The following is a 25767-nucleotide window of genomic DNA, read 5'->3' on the forward strand; positions in this document are numbered from 1 at the left end:
GGATTAAATACCACTGAATCATCATATAATGATGAATGAATGATGAATCATCATCATATACATCAATCAGATATGGTGTATGTCTTTATTTTTAAGGTTAAATATTAATTTTTCACTGAAATATTTAAGACTACTATATAGTAGAAAAATAAAAGTAATATTATTTCACAAATATGAACAAAGTACAGTCAAATATCCCCACAGCTTATCCTTACCTTAAAGAGAGATATTTGCTCTACTATATTAAATTATAAAACAGGGACACTGGAAAAGAGTATCTTGACCAGTCCAGTACAATAGAAATACTAGGAACATACATGAGAACTACATTATAAAACTCAAAATGTTAAATTTTCTAGTTTCCACACTAAATAAAATATATTGCTAGATTAACACCAACATGGAGTTAATTCTAACAATATATTTTATTTAACTCAAAAGACTCGTGTCTGACTCTTTGCAATCCCAAGAATTTTCTAGGCCAGAATCCTGGAATGGGTAGCCTTTCCTTTCTCCAGGAGTTCTTCCCAACCCAGGGATCGAACCCAGGTCTCCCACATTGAAGGTGGAATCTTTACCAGTTGAGCCACAACGGAAGCCCAAGAATACTGGAGTGGGTAGCCTATCCCTTTTCCAGTGGATCTTCCCAAATCAGGAATCAAATCGGGGTCTCCTACATTGCAGACGGATTCTTTACCAACTGAGCTATTGGGAAAGTCCAACATATATTTTATTTAACTCAAAATATTGTCATATCAGCATGTAATCAGTATAAAAATTAATAAGTTTGTGAAATCCAGCAAATATCTATTCAGACGTGTACTAATTTTAATTAGTCAAACAGCGGGGACAGACAAGATGGTGGAGAAGTAGGTGGACATGGAATAGATCTCTCTCCACAGGATACATCTTCAGATGCAGAAGATCTTGCAGAGCACCTGCTGACAGCTGGCAGGAGTACTTGACTACTGGAAAGGAATGTACAGATCCATGCAAAACTCAATAGAACAAAGGAAGGAAAGGAAAAAGAGGAGGAAATTCAGTGGGACCAGACCTGCCCTTGGGTGCTGGGGAAGCTAGAGCAGGGGTGAATCCCCACATCAGGGCAATAGATTAGGACAGAGGGGAAAGAAGAATCTGAGGTTGTTGAAGAGTGAAGCAGCTGACCAGTGACAGTCTAAATGGAGTGAAAACCACACAGACAATCTGTGCCACAGCCCTATGTACCCTGGACAGGAACACAAGTCCATAGGAATGTGTGGCAGCTAGGAGTTGGAACATAAGGATTGGAGAACAATCCCAGGGCGAGGACTGCTATTGACTGTGGGGAGATGGCCCACTGGGATGGGAGGGAGGTGATCAAAGTGGGGAATACCTTTAGAGGAAAGCCAGGAAGCATGGAGGCAGGGTGCTACTGCTAAGTCATGGGCAGGGGGTGGAGTCATCACTGACTCCTCTCTCCCCGTGTATACTGAGGCCAGCACCTGACTAATAAAGACCTCAGAGACGGTGGCCCTTTGAGTGCCTGATGCACTGAGCAATAGAGAAGGATCAGAAAAGGAGATCCCTTGAACGCCAGCTGCCAGAGCCTGGAAAAAGATTCTAATAGTTCCAAATCTGTGTCTGTGGCCACCGGCTTTCCTGTGCACTTGGCATCACAAGGGTCTCTGCAATCCAAGAAGCTCTGCCACCTCCATACTCAGTCCTCACTGGGACAGACCCAAGTCCTCCAGGGAAGCCTCGGAGAAGACTCCGAGGATGACCCATAAGCAGAGGTGGGGATAAAGCTACAATTGAGCTTCATGGGTGGAGAGGCTAAGGAAGAGTATCAAAAAACTTTCCACCATCTGTGCAAACCACAGATTAAATCTACATGATCTACCAGGTAGACTCTGTGTCTATGGGATATATAAAAGGACAATGAGAGCTCCCCCACCCCCGACACACACACACACACACACACACAATCCTAGCTCTGGCAACTGTGGACATGGAAGCAAGAACACACAGGAGTAGGGCCAGATTAGAGTCTGAGCAGGTCCCTTTGGCATGTCCAGAGACAACCCTACTTCCCAGTATTAGAGGGGCTCTTAGTAAGGTGGAGGTGGGTTATGAATCACACTGGGGGAAAGGACTCTAACAGCTGAGACCCGAGAAAAACATTTACTTTTATTTTTTATATTTTGATTTATTCTGTAAGTGATTCTAGTATTTTTCTCATTTTTTTTCTCTTTCTCTGTTGCTGTGGTTGTTGCTTATATTAGTACTATATCTATTTAATCCTTTGAGATTTTTTTAAATCAAACTTTTTATTTCCTTTAGATACTTCTACCTCTACATTGGATTTTTGCAGTTCTCTGGGCTTTTCCTTTGCTTGTTTGTTTGTTTCCTTTTTTGTTTTTTTGATTTTCTTCTTGTTATTTTCTTGGCATGGCTATTCTTTAGTACATAAAAATCTTTTTACATACTTCTATTTAACTTTGCTCTCCTATTTTTTTCTTTCATTTTGTCACAATTTTTGTTAGTTCCTTTTGTTTTCTTTGCTTTATTCCTCAGTTGGCTCTCTGCTTTGGTCTTGTTCTCCTTTTGGTGTTTTTTTTTAATGGTTGATATTATTTTTGGTTTCCTATACTTGCAGGGTCACTCCCTTGCACCTTGTTTTCTTAGGATTGTTTTGGTTTTGGTTTTGTTTGTGTGTGTTTGTCTGTGTATGTTCCTTTGTTTTATTTCTACTTGTCTGATTTTGCATTTATCATTTGTCTTTGTTCATTTATTTTTCTAGTTTTTTTGTTTGTTTTTTGTATGTTCATTTTAATCCCCTTCACTGTCCTAACAAATGGCTTGTGGGATCTTGATTCCCCAATGAGATATTGGGCCTGAGTCTCTGGGGTGGGAGCACTGAGTCCAGGACACTAGACTTCCAGAGAACTCTTGAGCCCAGGGAGTATTAATTAGTGAGAACTCCCATGAAGGCCTCCACTTGTATCTAAGACCTGCCGCCATCCAACTTCTGACAGCATACAACACGGGACAGCTCACCCAAACAACAAGCAAGCTAAGAATACAAACCAAATCATCAGCAGATGGGCTTCCCTCAGACACCCTGAAAACATCACCTCACACAGTCCTGCCCATCAGAGGGAGAAAAAAAAAAACCCTCACCTCCTCCCACCAGTATGTAGGCACAAGTCCCTCTCAATATGAAGCCTAAAAAAACCACTGGACCAACTTCATCAACTGAGAGCAAAGACCAAAACCAAAAGAAAATATGACCCTATAGCCTGGGGAAAGGAGACCTCAAACACAGTATGACAGGTAAAATGAAAGGATAGAAAAATATTGTGCAAATGAAGGAACAAGTTAAAAACTCACAAGACCAAATAAACAAAGAGGAAATAGGCAAACTATCTGAAAAAGAACTCATAATAATGTAGTAAAGATGATCCAAAATCTTGAAAATAGAATGGAGAAAATGCAAGAATCATTCAACACATTTTAACATGGGCCCAGAAGAAAAAAAGAATAAGTAAACAAATGAGCTACACAATTACTGAAATTAAAAATACTCTAGAAGGAATCAGTAGCAGAATAACTGAGGAAGAGTGGATAAGTGAGCTGGATGATAGAATGGTGGGAATAACTGCTGAAGAGCAGAATAAAGACAAAAGAATGAAAAGAATTGAGGATAGTCTCAGAGACTTCTGGGACAATATTAAATGCACCAGGATTTGAATTCTAAGTGTCCCAGAAGAAGAGAAAAAAAGGGTCTGAGAAAATCTTTGAGGAGATTATAGTCAAAAACTTCCCTAAATTGGGAAAGCAAATAGTCAATCAAGTCCAAGAAGCACAGAGAGTTCCATACAGGATTAATCCAAAGAGAAACATGCTAAGACACATATTAATCAAACTAACAAAAATCAAACACAAAGAAAAAATATTAAAAGCAGCAAGAGGAAAGCAACAAGTAACACACAAGGGAAACCTCATATGGTTAACAGCTTATGTTTCAACAGAAACTCTGCAGGCCAGAGGGAATGACAGGATATATTTAAAGTAATGAAAGGAAAAATCTACAACCAAGGTTAGTCTACCCAGAAAGGATCTCATTCAAAACTGATGGAGAAATCAAAAGATTTATAGACAAAAGTTAAGAGAATTTAGCATCACCAAACCACCTTTACAATAAATCCTAAAGGGGCTTCTATAGTCAGGAAACACAAAAGAAGGAAAATATCTGTAAAAACAATTAAGAAAATGCCAATAGGGTCATATATATCAGTAATTACTTTAAATGTAATTGGATTAAATATCTCAACCAAAAGACACAAACAGGTTGAATGGATAAGAAAACAAGATTTGTACATATGCTGTTTACAAGAGATCCACATCAGACATAGAGACACACACAGGCTGCAAGTGAGAGGATGGAAAAAGATAGTCCATGCTGATGGAAATCAAAATAAAGCAGGGGCAGCAATTCTTATATCAGACAAAACAGACCTTAAAATAAAGAACACTATAAGAGATCAGGAAGGACACTATATAATAATCAAGGGTTCAATCCAACAAGAAAACATAACAATTGTAAATATTCATGCACTCAACACAGAGAACCTCAAAACATAAGGCAAACATTAACAGACATAAAAGGAGAAATTGGCAGTAACATAATAATACCCCACTTAAACCAATGACCAGATCACCAAAACAGGAAATTAATAAGGACACAAGCCTTAAAAGATACATTATAATAGGCGGACCTAATTGGTATCTTCAGATCATTCCATCCAAATGCAGAACAATACACTTTCTTCTCAAGTGCATATGGAACATTATCCAGGACAGATCAAATCCTGGGTCACAAATCATGACTTGGAAAATTTAAGAGAATTGAAATCATATCCAGCATCTTTTCTGACAACAACTATATGAGAGTAGGTATCTATTACAGAAAAAAAAAATCTGCTAAAACACAAACACACGGGGATTAAACAATGTTTCTAAATAACCAACAGGTTACTGAAGAAATAAAATGGGAAATCAAAAAACAAAAATACCTAAAAACCAATGACAATGAAACACAATGATTCAAAACCTATGGAATGCAGCAAAAGAAGTTCTAAGAGGGAAGTTTATAGCAATACAATCCTACCTCAAGAAACAAACAAACAAAAAACATCAAATAAAGAACCTAACCTTATACCTAAATCAACTGCAAAAAAGAACTAAAAAAACCCCAAAGTTAGCAGAAGGAAAGAAATCATAAAGATCAGAGCAGAAACAAATGAAAAAGAAGTGAAGTGATCATTTAGCAAAGATCAATAAAACTAAAAGCTAGTTCTCTGAGTTGACAAACCATTAGCCAGACTCATAAAGAAAAAAAAGGAGATGTCTCAAATCAACAAAATTAGAAATGAAAAAGGAGAGGTTGCAACAGACAGTGTAGAAATATGAAGGATCATAAGGGAATATTATGGCCACCTATATGCCAATAAAATGGACAACCTGGAAGAAATGGACAGATTCTTAGAAAACTTTAACCTTCCAAGTTTGAGCCAGGAAGAAATGGAAGTTGTGGACTACCCAATCATAAGCACTGAAATTGAAACTGTACTAAAAAATCTCCCAAAATACAAAAGCCCAGGGCCTGATGGCTTCACAGGAAAATTCTATCAAATGTTCAGAGAATAGCTAATGCTTATTCTTCTTAAACTCTTCCAAAAATTGCAGAAGAAGGAACACTTCCCAACTCATTCTAGGAGGTCACCATCACCTTGATAACCAAAACCAGACAAAGACAACACACACACACACACACACACACAAGAAAATTAGGAGAAGGAAATGGCAACCCACAGCAGTATTCTTGCCTGAAGAATCCCATGGACAGAGGAACCTGGCAAGCTACAGTCCATAAGGTCACAGAGTTGGACACGACTGAAGTGACTGAGCATGCACACAAGGAGCTCTAAGATGCTTCAGAATGTTGCATGATGACTACTTTTAGGGTCTTTTTTGTTGCTTTTTTAAAAAATAAATATTCTTCAAATTATTAACAAAAAAAGAAAATTAAAGGCAATATCACTTGTCAGGAAGCATTTAACAGGAAGCTTCCTGTGTGCTGTTTTCAGTCTTGCATAAATCCTATGTTCTTTATCAGCCCCTGAATGCAGGTGCTAGAGGGGCTGGCAAGCCAGCTCCTGGGAATAATAGGAATTTATGTATCTCATTTGTATGGAAAGTAGCCTTTCCATATGGTGAAAAGTAGCCATTTGCAACTCTCTTCTCTTCTGATATGGAAGGTAACTTTTACAATCCCCTCTCTTGAGAATGATTCTAGCCTCAGGCTTCCTGGATAACTTGCAAGATTTTTTGATCCCTATGTCTGCTAAAAAAGCTATCTTGTAAGACAGTATATATATGCCCACAACATGTTGAATAAATGCCTTTCATTCCATCAGAAGATTGGCACCCGTGTCTTTCTTCATTTCTCTCTCTCTCTCTCTCCCCCTTTCAGGCTGCTTCCACGGAGCACAAGTGTTCGCTGTGACTACTAACTTGCCCGGGCTTTCAAGACCTCCTCGAGAGGGCGTCCTGTGCCTAAGTAGACGTTGCTAACTCTTTGTCTAGAGTTATATTGACATACTGTGTAAACCAGGGAATATCAGCCTCTTTTCTTCCTTCTTTCTTTCTTATCATCGACTCTGTACCACCAGGTTCCGGTCCATTAAAGGACCCCAACAATCACTGATGAACATAGATTCAAAAATCCTAAACAAAATTCTAGCAAACAGAATCCAACAATACATTAAAAGGATCATAACCCCTGACCAAGCCCGGTTTATCCAAGGGATGGAAGTATTCTCTGGGCTTCCCTGGTAGCTCAGCTGGTAAAGAATCCACCTGCAATGCAGGAGACCCTGGTTTGATTCCTGGAACAGGAAGATCCCCTGGAGAAGGGATAGGCTACTCATTCCAGTATTCTTGGACTTCCTTGGTGGCTCAATGAATTTGCCTGCAATGTGGGAGACAGGGGTTTGATCCCTGGGTTGGGAAGATCCCCTGGAGGAGGGCATGGCATCTCACTCCAGTATTCTTGCCTGGAGAATCCCTACAGACAGTGGAGCCTGGTGGGCTACTGTTCATGTGGTTGCAAAGAGTTGGAAATGACTGAGCCACTAACTACAGCACAGCACAGAAGGATTCTTCAATATATGCAAATCAATCAATGTGATAAACCATATTAACAAATTAAAGGATAAAAATCATATGATAATCTCCATAGATGCAGAAATAGCTTTTGATAAAATTCAGCACCCATTTATGATAAAAACTCTCCAGAAAATTGGCATAGAAGGAATCTATCTCAATACAATAAAGGCTGTATATGATAAATTCAGCAAGCATTATTCTCAATGGTGAAAATGTGAAAACATTTCTTCTAAGATCAGAAACAAAACAAGTGTGTGCACTCTTGCAATTATTATTCAACAAATTTTTGGAAGTCCTAACCATAGCAATCAGAGAAGAAAAAGAAATAAAAGGAATTCAGATTGGAAAAGCAGATGACATGATACTATACCTAGAAAACCCTAAAGATACTATCAGAAAATTACTAGAGCTAATTAGTGAATTTACTAAAGTTGCAGGATACAAAATCAACACACAGAAATTGCATGCATTCCTATACAGTAGCAATGAAAAATCAGAAAGAGAAATTAAAAAATCAATCCCATTCACCACTGATATGAAAAGAATAAAATACCAATGAATGAACCTACTTAAGGAGACCAAAGAGCTATAATAGGAAAACTATAAGACACTGATGAAAGAAATCAAAGATTACATCAACCGATGGAGAGATATACCATATTCTCGGATCAGAAGACTCTGTATTGTGAAAATGATTACACTACCCAAAGAAATCTACAGATTCAATCCAATCCCTATCAAATTACCAAGGGCATTTTTCACAGAACTAGAACAAAAATTTTCATAATTCAAATGGAAACATAAAAGACCCTCAGTTCAGTTCAGTTCAGTCGCTCAGTCGTGTCTGACTCTTTGCGACCCCATGAATCGCAGCACTCCAGGCCTCCCTGTCCATCACCAACTGCCGGAGTCTACCCAAACCCATGTCCATCGAGTCGGTGATGCCATCCAGCCATCTCATCCTCTGTCGTCCCCTTCTCCTCCTGCCCCCAATCCTTCCCAGCATTAGGGTCTTTTCCAATGAGTCAACTCTTCGCATGAGGTGGCCAGAGTATTGGAGTTTCAGCTTCAACATCAGTCCTTCCAATGAACACCCAGGACTCATCTCCTTTAGGATGGACTGGTTGGATCTTCTTGCAGTCCAAGGGACTCTCAAGAGTCTTCTCCAACACCACAGTTCAAAAGCATCAATTCTTCTGCGCTCAGGTTTCTTCACTGTCCAACTCTCACATCCGTACATGGCTACTGGAAAAACCATAGCCTTGACTAGATGGACCTTTGTTGGCAGAGTAATGTCTCTGCTTTTCAATATGCTATCTAGGTTGGTCATAACCTTCCTTCCAAGGAGTAAGCGTCTTTTAATTTCATTGCTGCAAACACCATTAGCAGTGATTTTGGAGCCCCCCCAAAATAAAGTCTGACACTGTTTTCACTGTTTCCCCATCTATTTCCCATGAGGTGATGGGACCAGATGCCATGATCTTAGTTTTCTGAATGTTGAGCTTTAAGCCAACTTTTTCACTCTTCTCTTTCACTTGCATCAAGAGGCTCTTTAGTTCTTCTTCACTTTCTACCATAAGGGTGGTGTCATCTGCATATCTGAGGTTATTGATATTTCTCCCAGCAATCTTGATTTCAGTTTGTGTTTCTTCCAGCCCAGCGTTTCTCATGATGTACTCTGCATATAAGTGAAATAAGCAGGGTGACAATATACAGCCTTGACGTACTCCTTTTCCTATTTGGAACCAGTCTGTTGTTCCATGTCCAGTTCTAACTGTTGCTTCCTGACCTGCATACAGGTTTAGTCAAAATTACCTTGAGAAAGAATAATGGAGTAGTAAGAATCAACTATCCTGACTTCAGACTATACTACAAAGCTACAGTCATCAAGACAGTATGGTACTGGTACATAAACAGAAAATATAGACCAACAAAACAAAATAGAAAGCCCAGAGATAAACCCATGCACAAATAGGCACCTTATCTTTAACAAGGGAGACAAGAATATACAATAGAGAAAAGACAGTCCCTTCAATAAGTGGTGCTGGGAAAATTGGACAGCTACATGTAAAAAAAATGAAATTAGAACACTTTCTAACACCATACACAAAGATAAATCCAAAATGGATAAAAGGCCTAAATGTAAGACCAGAAACTATAAAATTCTTTGAGGAAAACTTAAGAGGTACACTCTTTGACATAAATCACAGCAAGATCCTCTATGATCTTATGTCCTAGAGCAATAGAAATAAAAACAAAAATAAGCAAATTGGACCTAATAGAACTTTAAACATTTTGTACAGCAAAGGAAGCCATAAACAAGGTGAAAAGGCAATCCTCAAAATGAGAGAAAATAATAGTAAATGAAAAACTGACAAAGGATTAATCTCCAAAATATATAAGCAGCTCATGTAGCTCAATATCAGAGAAACAAACAACTCTATCAAAAAAATGGGAAGAAGATCAAACAGACATTTCTGCAAAGAAGACATACAGATGGCTAACAAACACATGAAAAAATGCTCAACATCACTTATTATTAGAGAAATGCAAAGCTACAATGAGGAATCACCTTACACCAGTCAGAATGGCCATCATCAAAAGTTCTACAAATGAATGCTGGAGAGGATGTGGAGAAAATGTCACCCTTTGGCACTGCTGGTGGGAATGTAAATTGATATAGCCATTATGGAGACCAGTACGGAGATTTCTTTAAAAACTAGGGATAAAAATAAATAAATAAATAAATAAATAAATAAAAACTAGGGATAAAACTACCATGTGACACAGAAATCCCACTACTGGGCATATGCCTCAAGAAAACCATAACTGAAAAAGAAACATGTATCCCAGTATTCATTGCAGCAATATTTACAATAGCCAGGACATGGAAGCAGCCTAGACATCCATCAACAGATAAATGGATAAAGAAGTTGTGGCACATATATACAATGGAATATTGCTCAGCCATAAAATGAATGAATTTGAGTCAATTCTAGTGAGGTCGATAAACCTAAAGTCTCCTTATACAGAGTGAAGAAAGTCAGAAAGAGAAAAACAAATATCGTGTATTAACACATATATATGGAATCTAGAAAAATGGTACTGATGAACCTATTTGCAGGACAAGAATAGAGACTCAGACATAAATAAAAGATTTATGGACAAAGTGGGGGCAGGAGAGGATGGGACGAATTGAGAGAATAGCATTGAAATATATATATTACCATATGTAAAACAGATAGCTAATGAGAAGTTGTTATATAACACATGGAGCTCTATTGGTGCTGTGACAACCGAGAGGAGTGGGATAGAGTGAGAGGTGGAAAGGAGGGAACATATGTATGTTCCTATGACCGATTCTCATTGTTTTAGGGGAGAAATCAACACAACATTATAAAGCAATTAGCCTCAAATCAGAAATAAATAAATATTTAAAAGATTAGTCAAGCAACCATGGATAGCTAGTGACTACTATACTATAGAAGCGACAGATCTATAAGGTGACTATGTGTTTTGATTTATAAGAATATTTACCATAAATTTCTTATAAACCAGTTATTCTTAATGGATTAATCTATGTAAATTGGTGGCTGGATTATAGTAATCTGCGTCTACAACAGAAACATAATAATACTTTTCTGAAATCATAAGACAAACAATGTACCTGATGGAAACATTATTTCTCAATTAAAATGTATTCTTCATATAATGTATAACATTTCTATTTTTTCATGATTTACAAAAAGCAAGACCATTCAGTTATTTCAGTAGCCTAGCAAGTTGAACAACTACAGAGTAAACAGTAACTTCTTTCCTGAATTTCAAATATGGCCTAATTGTTTTAAATATAAATTTGCATAGTTTTTTTGTAAAACTATGTGTAAAGTGAGATAAAAATATCATGATTAAGGAAATATATAAGAATTTGCTGATACTTGCAAAATCCCATGCAGAAGAATAACAGAAGAAAAAATTAGATCATTTTTATTTAGAGACAAATTTTATTTAAACAATCTTTCTATATTATAGTATATTATGACAGAATTTTATAAACAGCTGTAATGAAAAATCTTTTTTCATATGTTAGTGAAAGTGTCATCTTTAAATAAATAATTCATGGAAGTTTAATTATAAGGATATGGATATCTAAAATAGCTAAATACTTAGAATTCAAAAGAAATAAACCTAAGCAGTTTTGTTTGTAAACAGTCATACAGCTAAATTTTTGGATAGTGTGTTAATAAGATGCTTTCTGTTTGAGGTTAATAATATACTATGACAAAATAACTCAAGTTAACCTTCATTTCCCTGGTAGCTCAGTCAGTAAAGAATCTGCCAGCAGTGCAGGAGCCTGGGGTTCAGTCCCTGGGTTGGGAAGATTCTCTCGAGAAGGAACTGGCAAACCACTCCAGTATCCGTGCCTGGAAAATCCCATGGACACAGAAGTCTGGTGGGCTGCAGTCCATGGGTTGCAAAGAGTCGGGCATGACTGAGTGACTAAAATTTTAGAAAATTAATATATATCATACCTCTATGAAAAATTTTATATCTAGATTTATTAATAAAATATAACAAAGTATATCACAATAAAAATTTGCAGATAATGTTCAGGCATTTTATAATTCTTTACTAGAAAGGTGAAATCTAAATATTTAAACTATAGCATTTGTTGCTGAATTAGTGACATTTTTGGATAGCAAGTAATTTTATGACTGATTTAAAGTATATTATCATTTCAATTTGTATGAAAATGTATCTTATTCTATACCTTGGTTATGATTATTTCTTGCTTTTATTTTCCTGAACAATACAATAAAAAGACCTATCTCTTCATCTGGCAAAAGATATTACTTTTTCATCTTCTATTTACCCTAGTAGCATTCAATTTCAATAGCTTCATTACTTCCAGACTTTATTCTATTTTATTGTTCTTTTATCATATGCTTTTTTAGATGTCAATTAATCTCAACTAAAAGTCTTACATAAATTTCAAGAAAAGGATCAACATTTTCACAAAATACTAAGAAAGTTAAAGTATTTGTATTTTAAAAGTTGACTTTGATTTTTCATTCCAATAATAATAAAGAATTATTTTATTTAGATGTTTCCTTTTTAAGGCATACTCTATTCATAGAAGATTGTTTCAGCATCACCTAACTCTTGTCAATTTGAAGTTGCAACTAAGATGCAAACTTTGAGGGTAAAGGAGAGTGCCTTATCCTGCAGTACTTAAAAGAAATGCAATATTTTGATAAGATCCAGAAAGTCCTAAACAAAAGTAATGTAACTACTAATCTAGACATCTTCACACTACTCAACAGAATGGAGAAACACTTTTTTTTTTTAATTGCATTGGCCTTATTTGTCCTCTGCCATGTTTTTTATTATACTAGCAATGAAGTAGATAACTATTTTCAATATTTAAAAAACAATATTTTTTTCATGATTTACCAAAAAAAGACCAGATTCCAGATTCTTTTGAATAAGAATGTCTCTAACTATAACAGAGATAACATTTCCAAAATGAATTTAACACATTTCACAAATGCATTTATTTTTAGCAAATGAGCATTAGCTATACATTTGGAGTACATTTCTAGTACAAATTTTAAATTGCCCAATAAGCAATCCCCAAAGTTTAGTTACAAAAGTTTTTAGTAAAAGGCAGCATTGTGGATGAGGCATGTTATAAAGAGCTTGTTTTAAATACATAAATTTGGGTTATCTTGCAGGCAGGATGAAGAGGCAGTTCTATTCATTGATAACTATATCCACCTGCATGAAGATAAAACTGTAAGCTTTCCAACCAGTCATTCCAATACAATTATTCAAATTAGAGCATTATAATAATTCTAAAGTGTTCTTGGTGATGAGACTATGTCTGTCTGCTCATAGAAATTAAAGGTTAATATGTAACATTTATATATATGATCAGTCTTCTTATATATTTATCTTCTAAGTAAATCTAAGGCAGTCAATTATTTATTTAAAATACAGTACTTAACACATATTAGATTCCACCCAAAAAACCAAGACCAAAACAAAGAGAGGCAAATAAAGCAAAGGAGTAGATACTACTAAGAGAATATACAGATATATAAGTGAACAGGAAATTTGACTTAGATTTTTAGCAATCAAGGTAAAGCAGATTTAGATTAGGTAATTTGCATTTTGCCATAAGAAGGTACATAAAATCTGTCTATGCTGCTGCTAAGTCGCGTCAGTCGTGTCCGACTCTGTGCGACCCCATAGACAGCAGCCCACCAGGCTCCCCGTCCCTGGGATTCTCCAGGCAAGAGTACTGGACTGGGTTGCCAATTCCTTCTCCAGGGCATGAAAGTGAAAAGTGAAAGTGGAGTCGCTCAGTCGTGTCCAACTCAGTGACCCCATGGACTGCAGCCCGCCAGGCTCCTCCGTTCATGGGATTTTCCAGGCAAGAGTACTGGAGTGGGGTGCCATTGCCTTCTCCAGTGTTTATGCTACAAAGCTCATTTTGTGGGTTACCTCTTGACAGCTAGGTAACAATGCAAGTTTCCACCCTGTCTATAGAAATAAACTATTTCTTGGGAATAATATCATAAGAGATTTCTATTTACCTTAGTAGCACTTAATTTCAACAGCTTCATTACTTTTCAACTTTATTCCATTTTACTGTTCTTTTATCATATGCTTTTTTAGATGCCTGTTAATTAGATGTGTGTAAATAATGGTAAGTCTGGGCAATATTTTAAATTGGAGTATGAGGTGACCAAGCGGTAAGGAATCCACCTGCCAATGCAGGAGACACAAGAGAAGTGAGTTCAATTCATGAGTCACGAAGATTCCCTGGAGAAGGAAATTGCAACCCACTTTAATATTCTTGCCTGGAAAATTCCATGGGCAGAGGAGCCTGGCGGGCTACAGTCCATACGTTTGCAGAGTCAGACACGACTGAGCGACTGAGCACACACATTAAAATCAGACCTGGAGATAACGTTGAAATAATTCTAAGGTTACAAGCAGCAAATACTCCACTAAATCATCCCTCAGTGAAGGCATTTCTATGCTGAGGTAATATGGTCCAGGCACATGGCTTTCTGACGATCGTCCCATTTTAGTAAGACAGCAGATGGGTAACTCAAACACTGGAGGGCAAATTGCTATTTATTTGCATAGCACAGCATTTGTGACATAAACAGCATATATTTTATTTTTAAAAGATGCATGTGAGAGTTTTTGTTTTATTTATATTAGATTTTTTGGTATGTGAGAAAAATCACAGAAATGTTGAAAAGTGAAGAAAGTTTCTTATATTTAAATATTTTGGAGGTATGATTTTTAAACTTATAAAAGTTTTACTATATCGTCATTTTTATTATAAAAATTATATATATTATAGAAATGATATATATCTGTATATGTATTGCAGAAATGTTAGAAAATGCAAGCAATAAAAAGAAAATTAAAAATTACATATAGTTATATCACCTAGCAATAATCATTGCAAATTTTTTGGTATAACTTCTTGACACTTCTATAGTTACAGGATTATTTATTCTAATGAAATTTATCATATATTCTTATGAATTTTAATTCACAGATTGTCATTCAAGTGGAGAGATGAGATTTCTCCCTTGTGTTGTCACTTCCAACTTAACAAAATTTTCACACATTCAGTCTTTCAAAGCTATACTAAATCAACCATCTCTCTGTCGACATCTGCCTGCCTCTGACTGCAGGAGAGCCTGGAGTCAACTAAGAATAAACATTGCTCCCTTCTGAGAAGGTAACGCATTTACTGATCCCCACAAAGAAAGCAAGGAGTGATAAGGAGACACCTCAAGGCAGCATCCATGACATTATTTTGCCTGAGAGATATTCTCCATTTCCACAACATCCTAGATTAAAAAGTTTTTTTCTGAATATTTATGATGTAAAGCTGATAATCATAACTAGCTTTCAGCAGCAAGAAATCTGAATTTTTATTGATAGATGTAATGAAAAAATGGACTCTATTTACTCAGCACACATTATGGGACATGAAATGACAAGGTAGTGTCAATGCTGTATCTGATTTTGCTCCATTGACACATCTAAGGAAACTGGCAGCATACAACACATGACTGGGCATCGAGCAGCCTCCTCAGAATCCCCTGTGAGCCACAGGAAGTGTCAGCGGCAAGGCCACTAGTGGGCCCCTGGACCATGGCCAAGGCTCTGGTGATGAAATGATGTTCTCCCTATCTCAGGCCCTAGGTAGGATGTGCTGAAGATGTGGAACGGCAGGCACCTGGGTGGCAGCTGTATAACAGACAAGAGCAGGGTGGCTGCAAGCCCAGCAGGCAGAACAAATGCCTAAGGATGTGCAGAAGCACAGTCCAGAGCAATGCTACACAGCTGCCAATTGGGAGAACAGGAAGGGCCCATCTGAGGTAAGCATCAATGATGGAGTGACTCTTTTTGCAGAAAAAGGTACAGTAACCATCAGATTGAAAAGCAGAGGGCAGACTCCTGCAAATGAATCATGGGCTTGCAAAGGAGATGAATTTGTTTTAACCAGTAGGCATATTTAGTCATTATTTTCAGCCTCAGTTTCTTTCTCTGAACGAACCAACATGTCTTATCTGAGAGGAAAACAAAACAGGAATTTAGAGTCTAGCTGAGTGTGGAATCAATGGGCTGGTTATGGGAGGACCTGAACAGAGGCTTCTGAGCTTTTGTCTTAGGGTAGAAGAAGGAGTAAAGAGATTTGTGCCAAACACTGGTGAAAGATAGCAGATGTTGGCATTGATGAGGGGCAGGGGCTGGTTTTGAGTGGCTCTGGAGCAGTGGTTGTGAAGAATAACGAGGGAGGGACTGTGTTCTTGTGAGGTTGTGGCTACAAGCACTGGGAACCCAGGCCCTGGCAACCTAGCTCATCACAGTGAGAGCAGACTATGAGACCTCTCTCTCGTCTCTGCAAACTGACCCAGCTGGCTTATTGGGTATTCACTATTATAGCCTCCAGTGGCTATCGTTTTTCAGTCGCTCAATCGTGTCCGACACTTGCACTCAAATGGACTGGAGCACAGTAGGCTAGCCTGTCCTTCACTATCTCCCTGAATTTGCTCAAACTCATGTCCATTGAGTCAATGATGGTATCCAACCATCTCATCCTCTGTCACCCCCTTCTCCTCATGCCCTCAATCCTTCCCAGCATCAAGGTCTTTTCCTATGAGTTGACTCTTCGCATCAGGTGGCGAAAGTGTTGGAGCTTCAGCATCAGTCGTTGCAATGAATATTCAGGGTTGATTTCCTTTAGGATTGACTGGTTTGATCTCTTTGCTCTCCAAGGGGTTCTCAAGAGTCTTCTCCAGGACCACAGTTCAAAAGCATCAGTTCACTCAACCTTCTTTATGGTCCAACTCTCACATCTGTACATGACTACTGGAAAAACCATGGTTTTGATTATGGACTTTTGTTGGCAAAGTGATGTCTCTGCTTTTTAATATGCTATCTCAGTTTACCATAGCTTTTCTTCCAAGGAGAAAGCATCTTAATTTCAAGGCTGCAGTTACCATCCACAGTGATTTTGGAGCCCAAAATAAAGTCTGTCACTGTTTCCAATGTCTCCCCATCTATTTGCTGTGAAGTGATGGGACCAGATGCCATGATCTTCATTTTTTCAATGTTGAGTTTCAAGCCAGCTTTTTCACTCTCTTCTTTCACCTTCATCAAGAGGTTTTTTACTTCCTCTTCACTTTCGCCCATTACAGTGGTATCATCTGCATATCTGAGATTATTGATACTTCTCCCAGCAACCTTAATTCCAGCTTGGAATTCATCCAGCCCAGCATTTTGCATGATGTACTCTGCATGTAAGTTAAATAAGCAGGATGATAACGTACACCCTTGACGTACTCCTTTCCCAATTTGGAACCGATCTTTGTTCCATGTCTGGTTCTAACTGTTGCTTCTTAACCTGCATACAAATTTCTCAGGAGGCAGGTAAAGGTGATCTGGTATTCCATCTCTTTAAGATTTTTCCACAGTTTGTTGTGATACACACAGTCAAAGGCTTTAGCATAGTCAATAAAGCAGAAGTAGATGATTTTTTGGAATTCTCTTACTTTTTCTATAATCCAACTGTTGTTGGAAATTTTATCTCTTATTTCTCTGTCTTTTCAAAACCCAGCTTGTACATCTGGAAGTGCTCCGTTCACATACTGTTGAAGCCTAGCTTGAAGGATTTTGAGCATTATCTTGCTAGCATGTGAAATGAGTGCAATTGTGCAGTAGTTTGAACATTCTTTGGCATTGCCCTTCTTTGGGATTAGAATGAAAATTGACCTTATCCAGTCCTGTGGCCACTTCTAAGTTTTCCAAATTTGCTGGCATATTGAGTTCAACAGTTTAACAGCATCATCTTTTAGGATTTGAAATAGCTCAGCTGGAATTCCATCATTTCCACTAGCTTTGCTCTTAGTAATGCTTCTTAAGGCCCACTTGACTTTGTACTCCAGGATGTCTGCCTCTAGGTGAGTGACCACACTATCGTGGTTATCTGGTTATTGTGGTTATCATTAAGACCTTTTTTTGTACAGTTCTTTTGTGCATTTTTGCCCATCTCTTCTTAATACCTTTTGCTTCTGTTAGGTCCATACCATTTCTGTCCTTTATTGTGCCCATCTTTGCAGGAAACGTCCCTTGCTAGCTCTAATTTCCCTGACGAGATCTCTAGTCTTTCCCATTCTATTGTTTTCCTCTATTTCTTTGTATTGTTCACTTAAGAAGACATCTTTCCTTGCTATTCTTTGCAACTCTGCATTCAGATAGGTATATCTTTCCTTTTCTCCTTTGCCTTTTGCTTCTCTTCTTTTCTCAGCTATTCGTAAGCCTCCTCAAGTAGCCATTTTGCCTCGCTGCACTTGGTTTTCTTGGGTATGGTTTTGGTCACTGCCTCGTTTACAATGTTACGAACCTCTTTCCACTTGCAGGGGAAATAAAGATTTCCATGGAAAGCATCAATGGTGGCTTTGATGAACATGAATAACCTTCCAGACTCAGAAAAACTAGGAAGATTTTGAAGGGAGGTTGACATGTTTTGTGAATGCGGTTTGTTGGAAGAAATATCCTAATTTAGGCATTAATGTGACTGTGATCTCACTTGCCCCCATAGAATGGTGAGGTCTAAAGCATTCAACTTATGTGTAAAAATTCATATGCTTCAGATGCTTTTGGGCCATTTGTCTGTCTTCTTTGGAGAAATGTCTGTTTAGACATTCTGCCCATTTTTTGGTTGGAATATTTGGGGTTTTTTTGATACTGAGCTGCATAAGCTTTTTGTCTATTTTGGAGATTAATCTCCTGTTGGCCCCTTAGTTTGCAAATGTTTTCTCCCATTCTGTCGGTTGCCTTTACATTTTCTTTATAGTTTCCTTTGCTGTGCCAAAGCCATTAAGTTTAATTAGGTCCCATTTAACATTACTAATTACTGGAGAAATGCAAATCAATACTACAATGAGGTATCCCCTCACACATATCAGAATGGCCATCATGAAAAAAATCTGTAAGCAACAGGCCTGTAAATTATTGTAGCCACTATGGAAATGGAATGAAAGTTCCTTAAAAAACCAAATATAGAATATCATATGATCCAGCAATCCCACTCCTGGGCATATATCCAGAGAAAACCATAATTCAAAAAGATAAATGCACCCTGGTGTTCTCTGCAGCACTTTTTACAATAGCCAAACATGGAAGCAACCTAAATGTTTATCAATAGATGAATGAATAAAGAATACATGGTGTATATATATATATATATATATATATATATATATATATATAATGGAATATTCCTCAGCCATAAAAAATAATGAAATAATTCCATTTGCAACAACATGGATGGACCTGGAGAGTACCACACTAAGTGAAGTAAGTCAGAAAGATAAATATTATATGATATCATTTTTATGTGGAATCTAATAAAAATGATACAAATGAACTTTTTTATAAAACAGAAACAGACTTACAGATCACAAATCAAATTTATTGTTACCAAAGGGGAAATGTGAAGGAAAACGATCAGTTAGGAGTTTGGGATTAACATATACACACTAAAGGTGGCACTAGTGGTACAGAACTTGCCTGCCAATGCAGGAGACGTGGGTTTAATCCCTGGAGGAAGAAATGACAACCCATTCCAGTATTCTTGCTTGGAGAATCCCCTGCACAGAGGACCTGGAAGTCTACAGTCCATAGAGTTGGTGAGAGTTGGACACAACTGAAGCAATTTAGCATGTATATAAACTAGGTTAATTAACAAGGACCTACTATATAGCACAGGGGACTCTATTCAATATTCTGTAATAACCTATATGGGAAATGAATATGAAAAAGAACAGATATATATACATAAATGTAACTCACTTCATTGTACATCTGAAACTAACACAACATTGTAAATCAACTATACTTCAGTAAAATTTTTTAAAAAATTCACATACTTGTTCCAGGTCATAGTTGTTCTGAGCTATTAATTACACAAAATAGATGATAGGGCCCAAATCAGGTCCTGGAATAAAAAGTTACTTAGTATTTTCCAAGAAGCACTGCGAGGAACTTTATGTGCCTTTTCCATTTTAATCTTCACAAGCCACTTTACAAATTATTAAGTAAAAACTACTAATGTCTCTGACATAAATTTCAAGGAGGTAATAATCTACCCAGCATAGCACAGCATAACACAGTTGTAAGTAATGGAGTTGGAACAATAAGAAAGTTCTCAATCAGAGGTTTTCCTGTTTTCTGGGAGGGATTTTTTTTAGGGGGGGGGATTTTTTGCTTTATAATTTTTTTTTCTGATTAGACTTGTAATTTTCAAATGGAAGTGGGAAAAGAGGTAAGCGGGGTCGTAATTAGAATCTGGGTCTGCATAGCTTGAGAAAGCATAACCAATACATCTGTTGCTTTCATTATACATATTTTAGAAAATAAATGTTCATTGTTTTTTAAAGATGCAAACAGAAACAGACACAGAGACATAGAAAACAAATTATGCTGCACACATAAAACTAATAGCATTGTAAGTCAACTATAACTCAATAGAAATAAATGAATAAAATAAAACTATATTCACCCCAAAAAGTAAAGTTTGGTACGAATGCTCTTCTCTTCTGCCTGAGAATCATCACAGCATCATACGGCCGGTGAATTCCTACATCTCCCCACGCTAACCTACCATGGGACCTGGCCTAGAGATCAGTTCAATGAGAACATCAAAATGTTCATTTTTATTTCTCTTTGAGTACTGGGATAATAGGCAATTTTTATTTTCCCAATTTTCCACAATAAACTTGCATTTTCCTAATCATAGAAACAGTTATTAAACGCAGATTCAACTTTTTAATCTAATACCATCACTATAAAATGGAAATTATTTTTGGTTGAGTAGGTAAAGTGAAAAGGTAGTAAACAGAAGTATATATGGGTAATGATATAAACATGTCTATAAGAAAAACAATGAAGGAAAATACAGTAAGTCCCATTTCATTTTGATTGTCCTTTAAAAACTGCCTCCATTACCCAAATCTACATAATAGTAAGCCATCTAAACAATGGTTTTCTTGCAGCTGTATCAACTATTTGGATGCTTTTTAATTTGATATTCAGTAAATATTTATTAAATAAGCAATGCCATGGAAAATATATTAATGAATAAACTACTTATTGCTTTAAGGGACAGAGGAAAAAGAGAAGGGTAGGGGGCTATATCTGCCTCCGAGGGGGAAATCAGTTACCTGTGGTGTATTTTAAACCCATAAACCTGCATGAAAGTTTTACACTATTTGCTATTGACCTTTCCTAGCTTCAGATAAACCAGTGGTTGAAACGGGAAACATGGTTGAAAATCTCTCTGATAGGGAGGCACTGTTCCTGTTCATGTGTTTGATTCTCTCAGTGTGTAGGTTTGGAGAACAATGGAGAAGCACTAGCCCAGATGCTGTGCAGAGCTGTCCAAACGTGTCACACTGAAAACATGAGGGAGACAGATTATTGGCCAACTTTTTGTTCTGTTTTGCTTTGCTTTCACTTCTCAAAGGAAGCACTTCACTCTACCTTTAAGCCCCTAAACAAACAAACACAATGGCCAATGATATTGGATGCCGGGGGATAAAATTTTTCTCACTGTAATAAGATGGTGATTGCTTCAGCCTTGGCCCTTATATGCTGGAGTAGCAGAGCATCAGTTAATAGAGACCCTGAGGAGGGTTGGTGAGACAGAACTCCATGTTTCTGGCAAAGGTTAGACAATGAATGGATCTCAATGAATGGTGAAAGTACCAGAATTTAAAATAACACTACCAAATCTGGATTCCTAAGTGCCATGTAGAATAAGATTTCAATCTCTTTTATAGGAGCCACTGGATTCAGTTGTTTAAGAATACTAGCAAATTAAGATAGAGTATTAGACATCCTATGAGCCATGCAAATATAGGTGCTCTTAATTAACCACTTTCATTGAGGCGTGTAGTTGGAATACTTTTGAAATTGACATTTGCATTACTTTTCTAAGTTAAAATAAGTATTTTTAGGTAGAGTTTATCCTTGTAGAAGATTCACTGTCCCGAATTACAGTGTATCTTTTTCTTCTTCTTTTCCTACAGTAATCAGAATGACCTCAGAACTCTCATTAGAAATATTTCCTAGATTATTTCTTATGGTGGCTACTGAGTATACAATGAAAGCACTGCTCAAACTATTAAGAAGGAAAAGGCAAATTTGCTTAGTCGTTACTACCTTATCTCACTTTCAATACACACTTCAGTCTTACCCAAGAGTACTTACTTACATTGACTTATCCTCTAACTCAGAGGAGGTCAATAAATGAAAAGCAGAAACAATGTAATATGGATTACAAACAGTAGGCATGCATAGTGGAAGGAAAAGAAAGCATTAAACAGTTTACTAGAAAAAAGAAAGTGGGTTGCAGTTTATCTATTTAGGGTTCCAAGAAATAAAATACATTATTTTGAGACTCATTTATAAAGGATTTGCCTCTCCCTGGACACCTCACCCTACCTCCCTTCATAAGTCACATGCTGTCTAGACCAGATTCAAGGTTCACTCTGAAAAGATTACATTCACAGGGTCACTGGGAGTGAAGGCAGGGGCAGGAGCCTTCAGCCTGGAGAATGGAGCTTTGATTTATGTTGCCTTGCAAATTTCAGTTCTGACCGGGACTTTTCTACCTTTCCAATCCAAAAAGCAAGAAAGACAACAAAAGAAAAGCAACCTGTAGTATAATATAAATGAGTACAATAAGTTAGAATAAGGGCAACCTACCTAAATAGGACTTTATATGGTTACAGATAATTGCTGTATTTTACAACTTTTGCATGCTACTCTTATGAATCGTATCATTAGATAATCCTTATTTTTCCCAGTATTACAAAATTATTCACATGAATATTTCATTTACAATGAATTAAATAAAGAAAAGCAGATAAATTAGAGCTCTTTATCAACCAAGACTAAAAGTCAAATGATAATGTTAACATATAGTAATATTGAAATGTTTATGTTCATATTTATTTATTGTTTATATTTCACTCCAAACAAATTCACTTCAAACAAATGTTCACTTGCTCTCACACCTTTCATATACATTTTCATTTAATTCAAAGGACAAATGCCAGTGGTGTAGATCAAATGTAATAAATAAGAGTGGGAAAAAATCAAATGTCATTTGCCTTTTCACTGTCATGATCATGATAGTAAAAAGAATAAACTAAACTGAGTTTTATATACTGGCCAGTGGAAGAGGTTTTCACTGTTATGAAGTAGGCATGCATGAGAACAAGGACACAGAGAGTTCATAAAATGTCAGTTCACAATGAAATATATGCTCTCTTGTTTCCTGTGGGTTTGGCTTCATATGCTTTCAGACTGAAAATATGGATAATATAACAGAATGGTGTTCAGAAAGGAGTGAAGAATTGCGTGCAGAAGAACTCTCCCGAACACTCAGGAACACAGCTTTGGCTTGATGTGCACCACTGGGTACCGAGCAAAAAAGATCACCGATAATTATCATTTCTCCCTTGTGATCTCTATCTGCATGAGCTACCATTCTAATGACTTAGTTTTCCATTGTTTTTCATGGTTATCTAAGCTCTAAAATTTCCCAAGAAGCACTTTATTTCTTTTTAGAAGACTTAGGCTCAGCAAGCACCATATGAAACTTAAAGACATGAAACAAAGAAAGTAGAGAGTCTGGGTGTCTCAATATTGGAGAATCTGAATAGGGGAAGCATTAAAAAAAAAAAAAAAAACTTACTCAAGAGAAAGGAACTGAAACGAGACAACAGAAACTAGCCCACAAACAAACCTCTATAAGGCACAGCTTTTCAGCCACACAAATTTTCCAGTCTTCCCCAAATGTTTCACATTCTTTCTGATGTCTAAATCTTTGTTCATGCATGGAATGTCCTCCTTTTTCTTTCTACTTGGAATATTCTCATTCAATATTCAGTTAAGATGTCACTTCTTTGGTTAAAGATCCTCCCTGCTCAAGAAATAAACACTTCCTTGAATATGTCACCACGACATATTCTGCATCCTTAAATTGTAGTACTTATGCCACATTGTAATTTGTATTGTCATTTTCCTGATTTTAAGGCCTTCAAATGATGGAGAATAGATGGCAATTTCTGGGACAAGAAGTAATGAGCGGTCTCAGAGGATACTTTTTCTAACAAGCAAGCATAAATAAGGACAGTTAAAGAGAAAGGGCTTTCCCAGCACAGGGAACACAATCAGCAAAGGTAGAGGTAGAATTAAGATCCCATTCAGGTCTTGGTCTCAGCCAATGGTGAGACTCAGCTGGAGATAAGTAGTCTATGAACAAGGCCAATTCATGGGATTGAATGTTATCTAAGGCAGCAGGACTCTTAAATTTAAGCAAGAAATTAAATCATATTTGCATTTTATTATGACCATCTGGCAATCAGTTCAGTTCAATTCAGTCGCTCAGTCGTGTCCGACTCTTTGCGACCCCATGAATCGCAGCATGCCAGGCCTCCCTGTCCATCAACAACTCCCGGAGTCTACCCAAACTCATGTCCATTGAGTCGATGATCCCATCCAGTCATCTTATCCTCTGTCGTCCCCTTCTCCTGCTGCCCCCAATCCTTCCCAGCATCAGGGTCTTTTCCAATGAGTCAACTCTTCGCATGAGGTGGCCAAAGTATTGGAGTTTCAGCTTCAACATCAGTCTTTCCAGTGAACACCCAAGGCTGATCTTCTTTAGGATGGACTGGTTGGATCTCCTTGCAGTCCAAGGGACGCTCAAGAGTCTTCTCCAACACCACAGTTCAAAAGCATCAATTCTTCAGTGCTCAGCTTTCCTCAGAGTCCAACTCTCACATCCATACATGACCACTGGAAAAACCATAGCCTTGACCAGACGGACCTTTGGTGGCAAAGTAATGTCTCTGCTTTTTATATGCTATCTAGGTTGGTCATAACTTTCCTTCCAAGGAGTAAGTGTCTTTTAATTTCATGGCTGCAATCACCATCTGTAGTGATTTTGGAGCCCAAAAAAATAAAGTCTGACACTGTTCCCACTGTTTCCCCATCTATTTGCCATGAAGTGATGGGACCAGATGCCATGATCTTAGTTTTCTGAATGTTGAGCTTTCAGCCAACTTTTTTACTCTCCACTCTCACTTTCATCAAGAGGAGTGGAAAATGGGACCTGGGATGGAGAATTTTGAATCCTTTGTAATAGACAAACACTTCTGATGGGGAGAACTAAGGTAGCAGCACAATGGGAGCAACGAGGAAAGAACTGATTTAAGAAAGGTTTGGGAGTTAGTATTGAATATGAATTAGGGGATACAACAGGCATTTAATGATTGGTATCCTTAATTATCAGGATGATCTTTACATTTCTGATTTGGAAGTGAGTGTTAGTGGTGGTCTGGTCTACTTTGGTGGATAACAAGAGGAAGGAAATGTCTGGAAACAAAGCAGTACTTTTCGTTTTTAATACCCTGAATTTGTTTTGCCTATGGGGCATCTAGTTGGGATATGTCTGGTGGGCAGTGCGAGTGTCTGGGTCTAACATGAAAGAAAGCAGTGTGATTTGGCAGTAATGGACACTGCAGTCACTTGTCTCTAGGTGCTAAAGGAATGAATTAAATTGACCAGGAACAGAACAGAGAAGAAGAAGAAAAGTAGCCACATGCCTAGCCTCAGGGGTAGAGTATGTACAGAGGGCAAAGTATTTATGGGTAGGTAAACAAAGATGTTACAAGACCTGGATCTGTTGGGGAGGAAAAAAAAACCCTAACTTTGCTAAATCAGTGGAATGACTTTAGAAGTTCTTTTTTGCTACAGATAAATGTAAAATGTGCATATATTTTTCCATGAAACATTTGCATAGAAGGAATAGAAGTGGCACTCACTTCCAAATCAAAAATATAAAAATCATCCTGTTAATTAAGGATACCAATTGTTACATTGTATCCTCCAACTCATATTCAATACTAACTCCCAAACCTTTCTTAAATCTGTTCTTTCCCCATC

General features: G+C 37.3%; 1 protein-coding gene and 1 long non-coding RNA gene across 3 annotated transcripts in view; one reads left to right on the forward strand and one right to left on the reverse strand.

Moving 5' to 3' along the window:
* Window positions 1–25767, reverse strand: part of PDZRN4 (PDZ domain containing ring finger 4) — a 401102-nt gene that overhangs the window by 254026 nt on the left and 121309 nt on the right. The gene's annotated exons all lie outside the window — the stretch shown is intronic.
* LOC145544610 (uncharacterized) overlaps window positions 12948–25767 on the forward strand; it is a 31094-nt gene continuing 18274 nt past the window's right edge. Inside the window, exons 1-3 of the long non-coding RNA XR_014081487.1 lie at window positions 12948–13008; window positions 14795–14980; window positions 15444–15626. This is a non-coding gene — a long non-coding RNA (uncharacterized LOC145544610). The remainder of the gene's footprint in view (window positions 13009–14794; window positions 14981–15443; window positions 15627–25767) is intronic.

The sequence above is a fragment of the Giraffa tippelskirchi genome, chromosome 4 (genome assembly GCF_054371585.1).
Source record: "Giraffa tippelskirchi isolate mGirTip1 chromosome 4, T2T-mGirTip1v1.2.pri, whole genome shotgun sequence".
Classification (NCBI taxonomy): domain Eukaryota; kingdom Metazoa; phylum Chordata; class Mammalia; order Artiodactyla; family Giraffidae; genus Giraffa; species Giraffa tippelskirchi.